At 46.2% G+C, this 12,610-nt stretch overlaps 1 protein-coding gene across 9 annotated transcripts in view; it reads right to left on the reverse strand.

Annotated features, from left to right (window-relative positions):
* The window catches only part of Trio (triple functional domain (PTPRF interacting)), a 295,200-nt gene that overhangs the window by 226,228 nt on the left and 56,362 nt on the right, over positions 1-12,610 (reverse strand). The gene's annotated exons all lie outside the window — the stretch shown is intronic.

A 12,610-nucleotide genomic window follows, 5' to 3' on the forward strand; every position in this document is an offset into this window, starting at 1 on the left:
CAGGGGTCGCCATGGTCCATCCGTATACGTCAGCCCTTATATACCTGTACCAGTGCAGGGGTCGCCATGGTCGTGTACATCAGCTCTTATATACCTGTACCAGTGCAGGTGCCCCTTCCCCTACCATCAGTGTATTTACCCTCTGCTTTCTCCTCATGCTGGGACCAATGGGCAATATCCCCACTTTCACCTTGTAGGCAATGAGTTTAGAGACCGTGCCCTAATACTTGACACAGTATGAGCTGCTGGCATCCACACACTTCCTGAACACTTTAAAGACAGAACAGCCAAAGTCCCTGATATCTGAAATATATCACGGCGGTGGTAGGGATGGGTGGTGGGGTTCGGGCTATTAAAATTGTGCAATTTTTCTGTTTCTGTATGTTTTCCCCCAAAGCTGTCCCATGAGCCTCTGCTCATATTCCGAAGACCCGAGTGGACTCGTCTGTCTGGCAGACACAGCTTTGCCGCTAAGGATGGTGCTCCACCTATGCTCCACCCCTTGAGTGGAGGCGCAAAGCTGCGGCCAGCATGTTCTCCCTCCCTTCTGCCACCTCTATCCACAGTGTCCCAGTGAGGCCAGCAGTGCGGGATGCTGGGCTACCAAAGCACTGACAATCAGGCTGGTTACTGCAGATACCGTGCTTCATTGAGTTCCACGGCCAATGATGAACTATAACGCTGTGATTAGAATTCTCTGTCTTCTACTTTCCTGTAAGTACACAATCTAAAATTAAGCAATACTTTAATTTACACAAAAGAAAACTAATTTGATAAACCCTCCTGTCTGTCTGGCCTGAAATGGCATTTGGATTTTTGGATTACTAACTTGAGACTCTGCAAATAAGCTTACCCTGTTGTGCACTCTGGGTGAGTCCTGCTGGTGACAGGAAGCTGTATGCAACTGCACTCCTTGGTTTCCAGACTCCAGAGTCCTTCCTTTCATAACACAACTGTGCAAGCAGGGTGGCCAGGCTGGCAGTTTTGCTGAAGCAAGTGTCCTTGTTCCTGAGCAGCGGCACTGGTTAGACAGACCATCATCGTCTCCTGTCTGCCTCTCTGCATCAAGCCCACCTCCTCTATGTGTGCATCTGCAGTACTGGCTGCTTTCCCGGGCGCCTGCCGACCCTCTGGTGCCATCGCTTCCTTTCCGTCAGGTGTACTAGTCTGAGTAGCACAGAAGCGCAGAGCATGATGCACTGGGCCTGTCACTCAGAGGTCCTGTCCATCAGAGGACTCTTTCCTTTTGTTCCTTTAAAAGCTGGCATCATGCCCTGTTCCCCAGTTTCACGTGGCTCTTCTGAGATTAGTATTTCTGTTTCTGTGCCTACCCAGATCCACTGGGGGAAGGTTCCCTCAAACAACTACAAAATGATAATGCTTGCACTCAAGTGAAATATGTTCCTCTGGTGAGCCATTCCACTCTCCCTCTACCAGGCTCTATTTGCTGGTATTTGCCTGGTATCATCTGCTAATACCCCCAGGATAACCCCTTACAGATCATCCACGAAAGCAGGCAGACAAGCCATCTTGCACATGTACTCCCTAGCCTTCAGAATCGCTGAGAGTGCTCACTCTGCGACTGTCGCCTTCCGTGTGGCTTTTAGCGCCTCTTTTCTTCACTTCATCTGACTGCTGCAAAAGACCAGAGGCTCAGTGTGCCGGGTCTCCTCACACAGCTCTTTCTCATCACACTTCGAGTAACCTAAAATCCTAAAACAGCTCACAACTTTCTAATTTAGAGCTTTGCTGCACCCCGAAAATTAGAGAAAGGACCAACAGTGGAATCTCTGCTTAACATGAATGGTGTCCAGTTAGCCTGAAGGTGGTACAGGATTCTGCCTCTGTGTGCTTTCAAAAAACGAAAGAAATCCATTCTAGTTAAACATGTAAATTCTCAAAGGTAGGACTAGCATCATATCAAAAACTGCATGTTGGGCGTGGCCAAAGCTTCAGCCCCAGGACTCAGGAGGCTATGATGGGAACACGGTGTGGATGAGGCCGGTCTGCACCATATAAGACGACCACGGATAAATAAGGAAGTGAATAAACAAAGCTGCAAGCTATGCTTCAAAAGCATCTATCCTTACTAATACTATTTTCAAAGGTGGCAGGGGATGTACCTCACTGGTGGAGTGCTTGCCTACCATACAAGGCTCTGACTTCAATCCCTAGTCGCAAAAAAGAAAAAGAAAAAAAAAAAAAAATCACAGGACAAATATATGCCACCCATGGGTCCAAGTCAAGGGGATTAGAATATTTAATACTGAATACTTACATTAAGGAGATGTGTAGCTCTATAATCTGGATGAGATTAAGATCAAACTTAGAGAATTAGAACATAAAGTATTCTGCATCTAAAGAGAAGGACGCACATGTTACTCCCCCCCACCCCCAAAAACATGACAGCCTTCAAACCTTCAAACCAAAGATTTTGAGGGCAATGAAGTCCAAAGCTAGCACAGCTTCCAGGAAGCTCGCACCCAGCTATGGCTTCCTGCCTGTGTACTTTCAGGGGTTGCCTGATGTGAAGAGGGCATCTTCACCCTTCTTTCTATAACTCGACTGGTAGTGCTGGCAGGGTCTGCGAGGACAGTCACTTTGCTCCTTTCTATTCTAAGTCTCTCCCTGATGAACAGGAGACCTGAAAGGTTTTCCTGCAACTGACACCAAGCTCCACTCAGGAAGCCAGGCTTCTTCCGGGGAGATCTCAAAGCACACCGTGGGCCCGAGTGGAAATCTGATCTGAACAGGGCGGCTACGGCATATGATTCTGACTATTCCGTCTTCCTGGGGGAATTCTAAAGATCTCATACATTTATCTGGTTGCATCCTTCTACTTCTCTTGTCTAGGTAAGAGAACGCAAGTGTTACTTTTCAAGTGACAAAGATCTGAGACTCTGAGACCTGGAACTCTTAGGAAGGGATTCTCATGTTATACAGAGGCAGCTCTAGAACACAACCACAGCCACTGACTTGCAACCCTAAAGCTTGGGTGAGGCTCAGACTGAAATGTGCACACGGTGGGGACGGGCCACCAACCCCTCCCTTGGTTCCAGGTGCACTGGCAGACGACAGAGCTCTCAAAGGCAACCCTAGAAGCAAAGCAAAATCTCTTCCTGCGACAAATGGCTTCCCGCCTAGATTCTTCCCTAGCCACGGTTAACAATCCTGGTCCTGTGTGATTAGGGGAAGGCTCAATCAGAATCTTCCACATCCTTTGCCACCCAGGGAGAAGGAGCTAGGGCAGCAGCCTTACGCTGACTGACCTCACTTCCACCCATGTCTTCTCCCTTCAGCAACTCTTATGAAACTCACCAGACTGAATCAGCAGTGGATTTAGAGGCATAAAGCTGGGGAAGGGGTCACCTCACAGAAGTGCTGCAAAGCTTCAATGTTTTGAATAAAGGACCTGTACTACACAGGTCAATATCTCTTAAATGGTGACTCTATAAACAACCACATCAGGCTCACAGAAGGCAACCAATTAAAACCTAAGTCCCTAAGCTCATCCACAGACACCTACAAAGAGCATCTGCAGCAAACCAGGAGACTCGAAAGCATACCCAGGCTGGAAAGCCCTGAGAATGGCGGGCTGGTTAGCGTTCATCCAACAAACAGGCAGCCGGTGGCTTGAAAGAGGTGTCCCCACAGGCTCTGGGTTTTGGACACTTGTTCCTCAGCTGGCAGTGCTGTTTGGGGAGATTTAGGGTGCAGCCTTGCTGAGGATGTTTGCCACTGCAGATGGGCTTGGAGAGTGTACAGCCTCAGCCTGTTTCATTTCCTCCCTCTGCTTCATGCTACCACTGAGGCGCGATGTCTTACTTAGCTTTCTGCTCCTGATGCCTTGCTTCCCCATCTCGATGGAGTCTTATCTCTCTTTGAGCACATATCAAGGCTCCCTTCCGTAACTTATCAGTGCAACAGGAAAGTAAACACGACGGGAAGAGAGTCCGAGGCAGCACCTGTCCTATTGGCTTTCATGCTTTCTTGACCTCAGTCCCAGTGAGAAACAGTTCCCATGATGCACCGCAGAACATAAACATATGCACAGCTTCCTCAGACTTCAGAGTTTAATGAAACAACTCCAGGAATGCACAGAGAACTCAGGCATTCTTCCTAGCGTGGCTATGAAAAAGAATTGCTGGTCTCAATCACTACTGATCAGTTTTACCCCCTTACAGAAACAGTTCTTACGGTTAGTCCCAACGTGAGAATGCGAAGGCTCTGCATTCTGAGTTTACTGTATCACGGGGGAAGGTGAGGCGCCAGCGCAGCAGAATATCTCGCCCGTGTGCATCAGGAACTCATGCCCAGGGTCAGGTCAACCCTGCACAGGATATCACTAAACGAGGGAATTACAGCCAGTGAGTGTCTCCTAGGAAACGAGAAACAGACACAAGCTTTGGGAGAACTATTCAAACACACCAAACACGTGAGACCACCTTCCCATGGGTGCTGGTAGAAGAGTCACCCCAGATCTTGTTTTAGACCTGAAGCTGGGATTATCATCCTGGATGGTTCCAGAGACAGAGACCTAAAATAGCTTCCCTACTTCACAGGTAAATTAAAACAAATGAAGAGCAATTATAGTACAAATAAAGAAAAGCTCATCTCTACCTCACAAAAATGCATGAAACACTTGGCAATACATTTCACCTGCCTGTGGCTCAGGTCAAATTCCATAAGCCCTTTCTTTCCATCTCACACAAATAAAGCCCCTCACACATTCACCCCACCCATGCTGTGTCTGCGGCCAGAGGGTCCCTGATTCATCTCGGAAGCTATACTTATCTCATTCCCTGGAATCAGATCTGAAGCTGAGATGCTCCTGATAAACCTTGGGATTTTAATGCAGAGCCATAGTTCCATGAATAGCCACCCCAGAAGAATGTAGGGTGCTGTCAGCCCTGCAGCCCTGTGAGGGTCCTTTCCAGCATCTCTGGCCTCCTCTGTGAGATCCAACTGGCCTTGGGCAGTTCCGTGGCCTTTGGAAATTACAATCCTAAGTGTCTCCTGAATGTGATGCAGGTTTGGGGATTGGATAGGACCAGCCTCGGTGTAGTGAGACAATGCAGGAGCAGGTACCAAATCAGCACCAGTCAGAGCAAGCACTACCCTCCCCTCTCATCCTTCCAAAGGATTCTAATTCAATCATTCCTTCATTCATTCATTCCATTGATAACACCACTGCAGTTGCATGGCAGAGGGGCAGTAGACTCAGATGCTCGAATTCTGTAACAGGAAAACTAAGAATTTTTTTCCCAATTAACTGACAGCAGATCGTCAGAACAGTATTTCTTCTGTGCTCTTAATATCAGCTTTTTATGAACATCATTATACTTTCCCAGTAAAATTATAAAAATTACTTTAATACTCATTACACATGCCCTGTATGCCAGGCAGCATCCTAAACATTTCAACAGTTTTCTCCACTGAATCACCCTGACTACCTGCAAGGTGAGGCACAGAGTGGGCAGAAATTTGCCAGAGTTTACACAGCAGAAAACTGGAGGGATAAGGGGGTGGGGTGGGGGACTCAGTTCCAACAGCATAAATCCAGATATATGCCCTATGTGTACTGAACAGTGAAGCGCTTCCCTTTTATTGTTAACCCTTCTGGTTTTTAAAAACTGACTTGTTTTAATTATATAACCTTAGGTTAAAAATACCAAGCGGGCCAGAGGGATGGCTCAGCAGTGCCTTTTTCACTGGCTGCTCCTCTAGAGAACCTAGGTTCAATTAGCAGACCTACTGGAGCTAACAACAATCGCCTGTAAATCAAGCCTCAGATGATCCATCCCCTCCTGGCCTCCTTGAGCTCTGGGCAGACATTTATGCAGGAGACACACACACACACATTAATTTTTCAAAAAGAAAATCTGTTTTGAGAAAGTACATGAACCTCTCCTGTCCACACAGCACCGCATCTGTATCAAGGTTGATGCATAAGAAGCACACTGGTTCTTCAACAGGAGAGCAACATCTTTACAAGTTACCAGTTTAAATGCTTAGTTTCAAACATGTGGATCTGTTTTTTTCAATATTTTCCAAAGCCTAGGGGATCTAACTCTGTTAGCATGATAGCAGAAAAGATGACTAAATATCCTTTTACCTTCTGCAAGACTCTGGTGACAGTGTGTCAAGCTGGGACAGCCTGCAGGCTCTGGGGACTGAGCTCCACAGTGGTCTGCCGGAGCCTCCCACAAGCGCTGTCCACTCTGGAGGATGCGCACACCTAAACATCTGCCCATGCTTTACCACGCCATCTCTTCCTGTACGTTAGAAATCTCATCCTAACAACTACAAATGCCTATACCTAAGCAGACTGCATTAAAGGTTGGCTGGCAGGAGAAGGTCCCAGAATCCTAACCACAGCCTTCTAGGGTGGGGGCAGGAAGAAAGGCTGTGTGGCAGGCACTCAGAAGGATAAAGTCCCACCCTGCTGAGCACCCAAAGCTGGGGATGGAGGGTAAGAAAGAGGCTACAGACCTAGGAAGACCTCCTTTCTTCAAACCCTGGCACATTCCAGACACCCGAAAGAGGCTCCAGTGACCCGAAACTGACCACACCGCACCGCAAAGCAGCAAACAGCTCATGGGCACTGTGGGTTCTAGTGCTGGCTTTTTGTTTATGTTGCTTTGGTTTAATTTCTGGTTGGATCCCTGCATCTCTAGACCTTTTAACACACTGGCACATAAGGCTAAGGAGCAGGTTACACCCAGCTATCTACCAACATCATCCACCCCACAGAAGGCTCATGTTTACTACCTAATTCTTGGAAGGTGTGACAGAGTTGATCAGAGCCCAACCTTGTGCCAGGCTGATGATGTTAATATTTTTCTAAGATGTGAGCGTGAGGCTGGCAATGCACTACTCAAGGCTATTATAGTTGCCTGACTAGACAAGGTAAACAGGCTGGTTATAAAGAGAAAACAACAATAACCAAACAAACAAAAACAAAGGTACTGACCAACTTTCAGAAGCGGTGAGGTAGTTTTCCTTAAGCCACTGGGCCCTGCCATAGGATCGTCTTGCTTGCAATGCTGCTCCTGGGCTAGCATTACAGCAAGTGAATTCCACAGAGATAAGACAACATAGGGAATCTTTAAAAGCTAAGAGGCACGACTCAAGTCCACTGTAGATGTTTTCTGTTTGCTCTTTGTTGCTTTGATAAAACAATGACAAAAACCGACTTGGAGAAAAAGGGTTATTTCAGCTTCCAGGTTAGATAGAGCCCATCTTGGAGGAAAGCCAGGGTAGGACGGCAAGACAAGACCCTACGCAGAGACCACAGGGGACTGCTGCCCAACTGTTCTCTTCCTCTGGTTTAGTCAGTTTTCTTTCTTATACAGCCCAGGCCTATCTGCCTAGGGATGATACCGCCCACCGTGGGCTGGGGCCTCCAATATCAGTTAACAATCAAGAAAATGCTTCGCAGACATGCCTACACATCAATCAGATGTGGGAACTCCCTCGATTGAATTCCCTCTTCCCAACTTGTTGCCAAGCTGACAACCAAGACTAGCTAACACATGATGCACAGGATAAGATACATCTGTGTCAGTAGAATCAAGACAGACAAGCAACACTCGGGGAGCAATCTTCCAATGAAGACTCATTGCTTTCTGGGCAGCTGAATATACAACACCAACTCCAACAGCTCCAGGGTGAAACAAGTTCAAAACAGAAGATAAAAATCCACCTTATTCTTAAAACACTATTACTTTTTTCCAAACACACATGTAAGAGAACAGGCAGGGAAAATGGAGAGCAGCTAACACATGACTCCACTGCTAGTTCTGGACCTAGACAAATCCAGGAGCACAAAAACTGTTTGCAAATTCTGCAGGAGCAGACAGCCAGACTGCAGGACTAGGTGCTATGGGGTAGGTTCAAGAATGACAAGAGAGGGATTTGCGCTGAAGTTCCAAACAAAACCACAGCAGGTGGATGTCCTATTAAACTATGCAGTGTCCCCACTTTGCATACACTATCTTAGAGAACAACACAGCTAGAAACACAACTGTTTCTACAGCTTTGCTGATGAGGACAGTGGAACCCAGAGAGTGAGTAGCATGCCCAAGACCCAAAACCACAAGTGAGAGTCAAATCTGACTTTCCTCTGCAAAGTGTAAATAAACTAATCTACTTGGCAGAGGGCAGCAAGTGTCAGCACTAGCTTCTCCTATCAAAACTCAACTGTTGAGACACAAGTGAAACAGTGACTTAGCTTCCTGAAGCCCAGATGTACTCTGAGCTAGTGGAGCTTAGCCCATATCGTTGGGACGCTGCAGATAAAGATTTATACACATTAAGTCACAGGCTTCGTGAGACGGCAGGGATTGCTTGGTATTAAGAACGGGCAGGAAACTGAATGTCGGAAATTGAAAAGTAGTCTCAGGGTTACATTAAAAGGGGGGGGGGAGATTTAAATAAAACTAAAGGGGGCAGGAATCCAAGTTCTATCACTAGCATTTTCTCTAATCGAATGCAAGTTCCTAACACAATGTAATTTTCCAGTCACTTTATTACAAGGAGCATTCACCGTTTAACAGCCAACAGCAATAACAGGCAGTCCTGAAAGTACAGTCACAGTTAGAGAGCAGCACACTCTAACCCGCAGTGCGGGAAGATTCACACTAGCCACTACACGTGTTAATGTCATTTTTTTAAACTTAAAAAAATTAGAGAGAAGATTTGGAATTGCAAAACTAAAAGCCAACATGACAAGCCTCAGACCACCTCTTTTAAAGCAGAACCCCCAGGATTTCTCAGCTACTCCTCTACATTCGGTGGTCTTTACGACGCAGGTTCTTGTAGGTGCCTTTTAAACCATGCGTGGTAAGAAATAAATATTATAATCACTGAGCCATCTCTTCAGCACAGGAACAAACACTTTTTTTTTGTTGTTTGTTTTTTGATTTTTGGTTTTTGATACAGGGTTTCTCTGTATAGCCCTTGTTGTCCTTGAACTCACTTTGTAGACCAGGCTGACCTCGAACTCAGAAATCCACCTACCTCTGCCTCCCGATTGCATGCGCCACCATGCCCAGCCAAACACTCTTTTGAAAAGACCAATGGGTTTGCTTTCTGCCAGCAGTCAAGTTTTCTAGGTAACTATATTTAGCAAGGTACTTTTTAAAACTCCAAAAGGAAATGAAAGGAAGTGACAATCACTCTGTCTGCTGATCGAAGATCAATCAATGAGTGCGGACAAATGATTTAAGACGGGCTGTGTTTCTTTCCCTAAGATGTTTCCTTCACCTTGGTCAGAAATGAAGAAATAAAACACAACACGGTGACTGGTGTTGCAGACAAATCAATGAACTCCTATATCATCACTCTGAGACATAGCACTCGGTTTAATTTATCCATTAAAGGATAATTGGGTGAACAAAATGGCTAAGGAATCAGTTCCTAGCTTGGATTATAAATGCCCGTGGCCGCTCCAATGGGCTCTCCCAAACTCTGTGGGGAGCCATGGTAGATAATAAGCATTTCAATATATTATTTGTCTCCTAACCTTTACAGAACTGTGGGATGGATTAACCAGTCTCCACGATGAGGCTGCCCCATGATCTCTTAGGGAAAATAAAGAGGTAAGAGAGTGCCCAGCAGCAGTGTGGATCGGTCACAGTGGCCTCTGCCATTGTTAGCTTGGACAAAAAGACTTGGTTTCAAAAGCAGCAGGCAAGCTATTCCCCAGGTCACAGCCAGTATCTCTGCTGGGTGTAGGCAACATTATTACAGGTGTCCGTTATCCCCAAATGCCGTGATTTATTGGTCTGTCAAAAACAAGCCATTTCCTGCCTCCACCTGGACCACTCGGGAGTCAGAGAACAACCAACCAGTGGCAGCAGTCCACAGTGGGTGCCCTCCAGGCTGTTCTGGGGAGCCCTCTGTCACACCTCTGGCTGCAGAGGTCACTGTCTCAGCTCCATCTCTAGTCATCTGGCCGGATGGTTTATAATGAGAAACTTAAAGCAGTCACTACATTTTGTGTGGTTTCTTTTCTTTCCTCTTTTAAGTACAGTGAGTGAGTCCTGTGTACTCTCTAACTTGAGGCCTTCAAAAGAGGATACAAAGTTGGGAGCACAGGGAAAGGAGAGCAAGGATCTCTGAGGTGTTAGAGGAACAGTGAACATGATCAAAATACACTGTGGAGAATTCTCAAAGAACTAGTAATTAATGGGGCAGGATGGGAGGAGGGGACACAGTCACCAGAGAGACACACATCTAAACGCCGCTCCGTTTGCCTGTTCCACAAGGGCTTAGTAGAACTGCATTTCAGCTGTCCTGCCTCAGGCTAGCAGCCCTGGCTTTCGCTCCAGGCCCTAGATGGGACTTTCTTCACGAGGAATCCCCAGGTGGAGTTCACAGTCCTCGTTGCACAATTGGAAAGATGAGATGGTCAGATAATTCCTCAATGGAGCCAGAAACAGACACTCTGGGAAGAGGCCGGAAGGAGGTTGCTCACAGGTGTACAGGTGTTTACAAGCCCTCCCCCATCCATTGCCCTCTCTTTCTCTTTCTCTCTCTTTACACACACACACACACACACACACACACACACACACACACACACACACACATTTTAACTGTACAGCCTTTATCAAATCTTTCCAAACCAGTTTATCAGACACAGCTCTCGCCATACTCTTACCTTCAACCTTCAGACAATACACTGGTGATAAAAGCTCAATTGACATAAACAGATATGAAACAAACACACTGTGCGTGCATGAGCATGGGGCTCAGCTGTGGAGAAGAGCCTGGCCTGGAGAGTAGCTGTTCTTCTCCGTTCCCAGCCAGAGTCACGTGGAGGGCTGCCTGGGTGTTTGAACAGTCATGGGCAGGAACAGGAGAGGTACAGGGGAGATCAGTGCGATGGAGATGCAGGGAAAGTTTTCTCCCTTTTTCATCCAAGAAATGCTTCCGTACATACTTGTTCCCCTTTCTCCTCCACGCAAGTGTGCGGGAGGAAGGCCAGCCGAGGCTGCTCTGTGTTCTATCTTACCAGCGCTTTACATCAACACACTTTTCTCAAGTCACAGAATGCAATCCTCAGGCTGCACCTTAGGCCCCAAATCGCATGACCTGCACGCTTCTTCCCATCCGAACACCAGCACCCACTGTCCTACTGTGCACTTTGATGGTCAGAAACGAGATGAACACCATACAAACACATCTTCAGAAATGCTTTCTCTAAAATTACCCCAAACTAAGTCTAAATATAATGTGTAAATTTTAAAAAAAGAGAGAGAAAAGAAAAAAACCAGAGAGCCCCGCTGTAGCAAGCCTGTTTCCTGGCCGTAATCCTCGCATCCTGGTCAGGACAGGGCTCACCGCTGTTCTCCCAGTTCTCCCTTAGGGTAAGGAACCAATAGCTTTCTTTAGTAACGTCAGCAATTCTGACCTACTAGCTCCTCCTCAGAAACTCTGGCGGTTTCTATTGGCCCAGCCTAGAATTTAAACTTTGGGCAGGTGTGGTAAACCGCCTCACATGCCTGAGACACACAGGCATGTCTGAGCACATGCCTACATTTGTCTGGAAGAGGAAAACACTCCATGCAAAGCAGTGCAGTGCACCAGGCCAGCCCCCTAAACCTGGGCTCTCAGAACTGTGGCCCAAACTCCAGGGGGAAGAGCCGTTCCCTTTCAAGGTGAAGCTGAGAGGAGGCAAAGCCAAGAACAGGACCGACTTAAAAATAAGTTTAAGAGGTGTCATCTCCCTCTTTAAGAGTGATATTTATTACACATACATTAAGAAAAATCTTAGCAGGTAAAACTACCAAAATCAGAAACACTAAACTCTTTTTTACTTTTTAAGGTTCCAATAGTCTACTTTTATACCATTCTTTTATCCAGAAAATCAGCTTGCTCTCTCTATGAATGTAACTGATTTCTGTGTAATGGGTTCAGATCTTGATTATATCGGAGGAACTACATTAAAAAAAATAAAGGTGGTATCCAACTAGAGAAAAGAGCGTGAACCCCATTTTGTCTGTAGTTTGGATTGTAAGGACTATTCTACATTTGGTTATGTTTTACAGAAATAATGATGGTATTATTTTATTATATCGACAGTAAAGATAATGATATCAAGAACACAGCTGGATTTTTTTCTATTCTTTGTATTTCCAAACATCAATACACTTCTTTGTACTGACCCCCACCCCTACCGCTGCCCAGACACTAAACTATTATTCAACAAGTTTACCGATTTAACCTTCTAACTGGAAGGCATCCCGAAATAAAACCAGTATGATTTGACTTCCTAAAATGTGGTCAAAAGCACCAACACCGAGTGAGTGAGTGAATGAATGAGTGTGTGTGTGTGTGTGTGTGTGTGTGTGTAGTGAGTAAGTGAGTGTGTGTGTGTGTGGGGGGGGGGGAGTTCTCCCTACAGAAACCTGCAGAGACTGGATGCAGCTCTCCAAGGATTGATTTTGTGTGTGTGTGTGTGTGTGTGTGTGTGTGTGTGTAGTGAGTGTGTGTGTAGTGAGTGAATGAGTAAGTGTGTGTGTGTGTGTGTAGTGAGTGAATGAGTGTGTGTGTGTATAGTGAGTGAATGAGTGTGTGTGTGTGTGTAGTGAGTATGTATGTG

This window comes from Mus musculus, chromosome 15 (assembly GCF_000001635.26).
Source record: "Mus musculus strain C57BL/6J chromosome 15, GRCm38.p6 C57BL/6J".
Taxonomy (NCBI): Eukaryota; Metazoa; Chordata; class Mammalia; order Rodentia; family Muridae; genus Mus; species Mus musculus.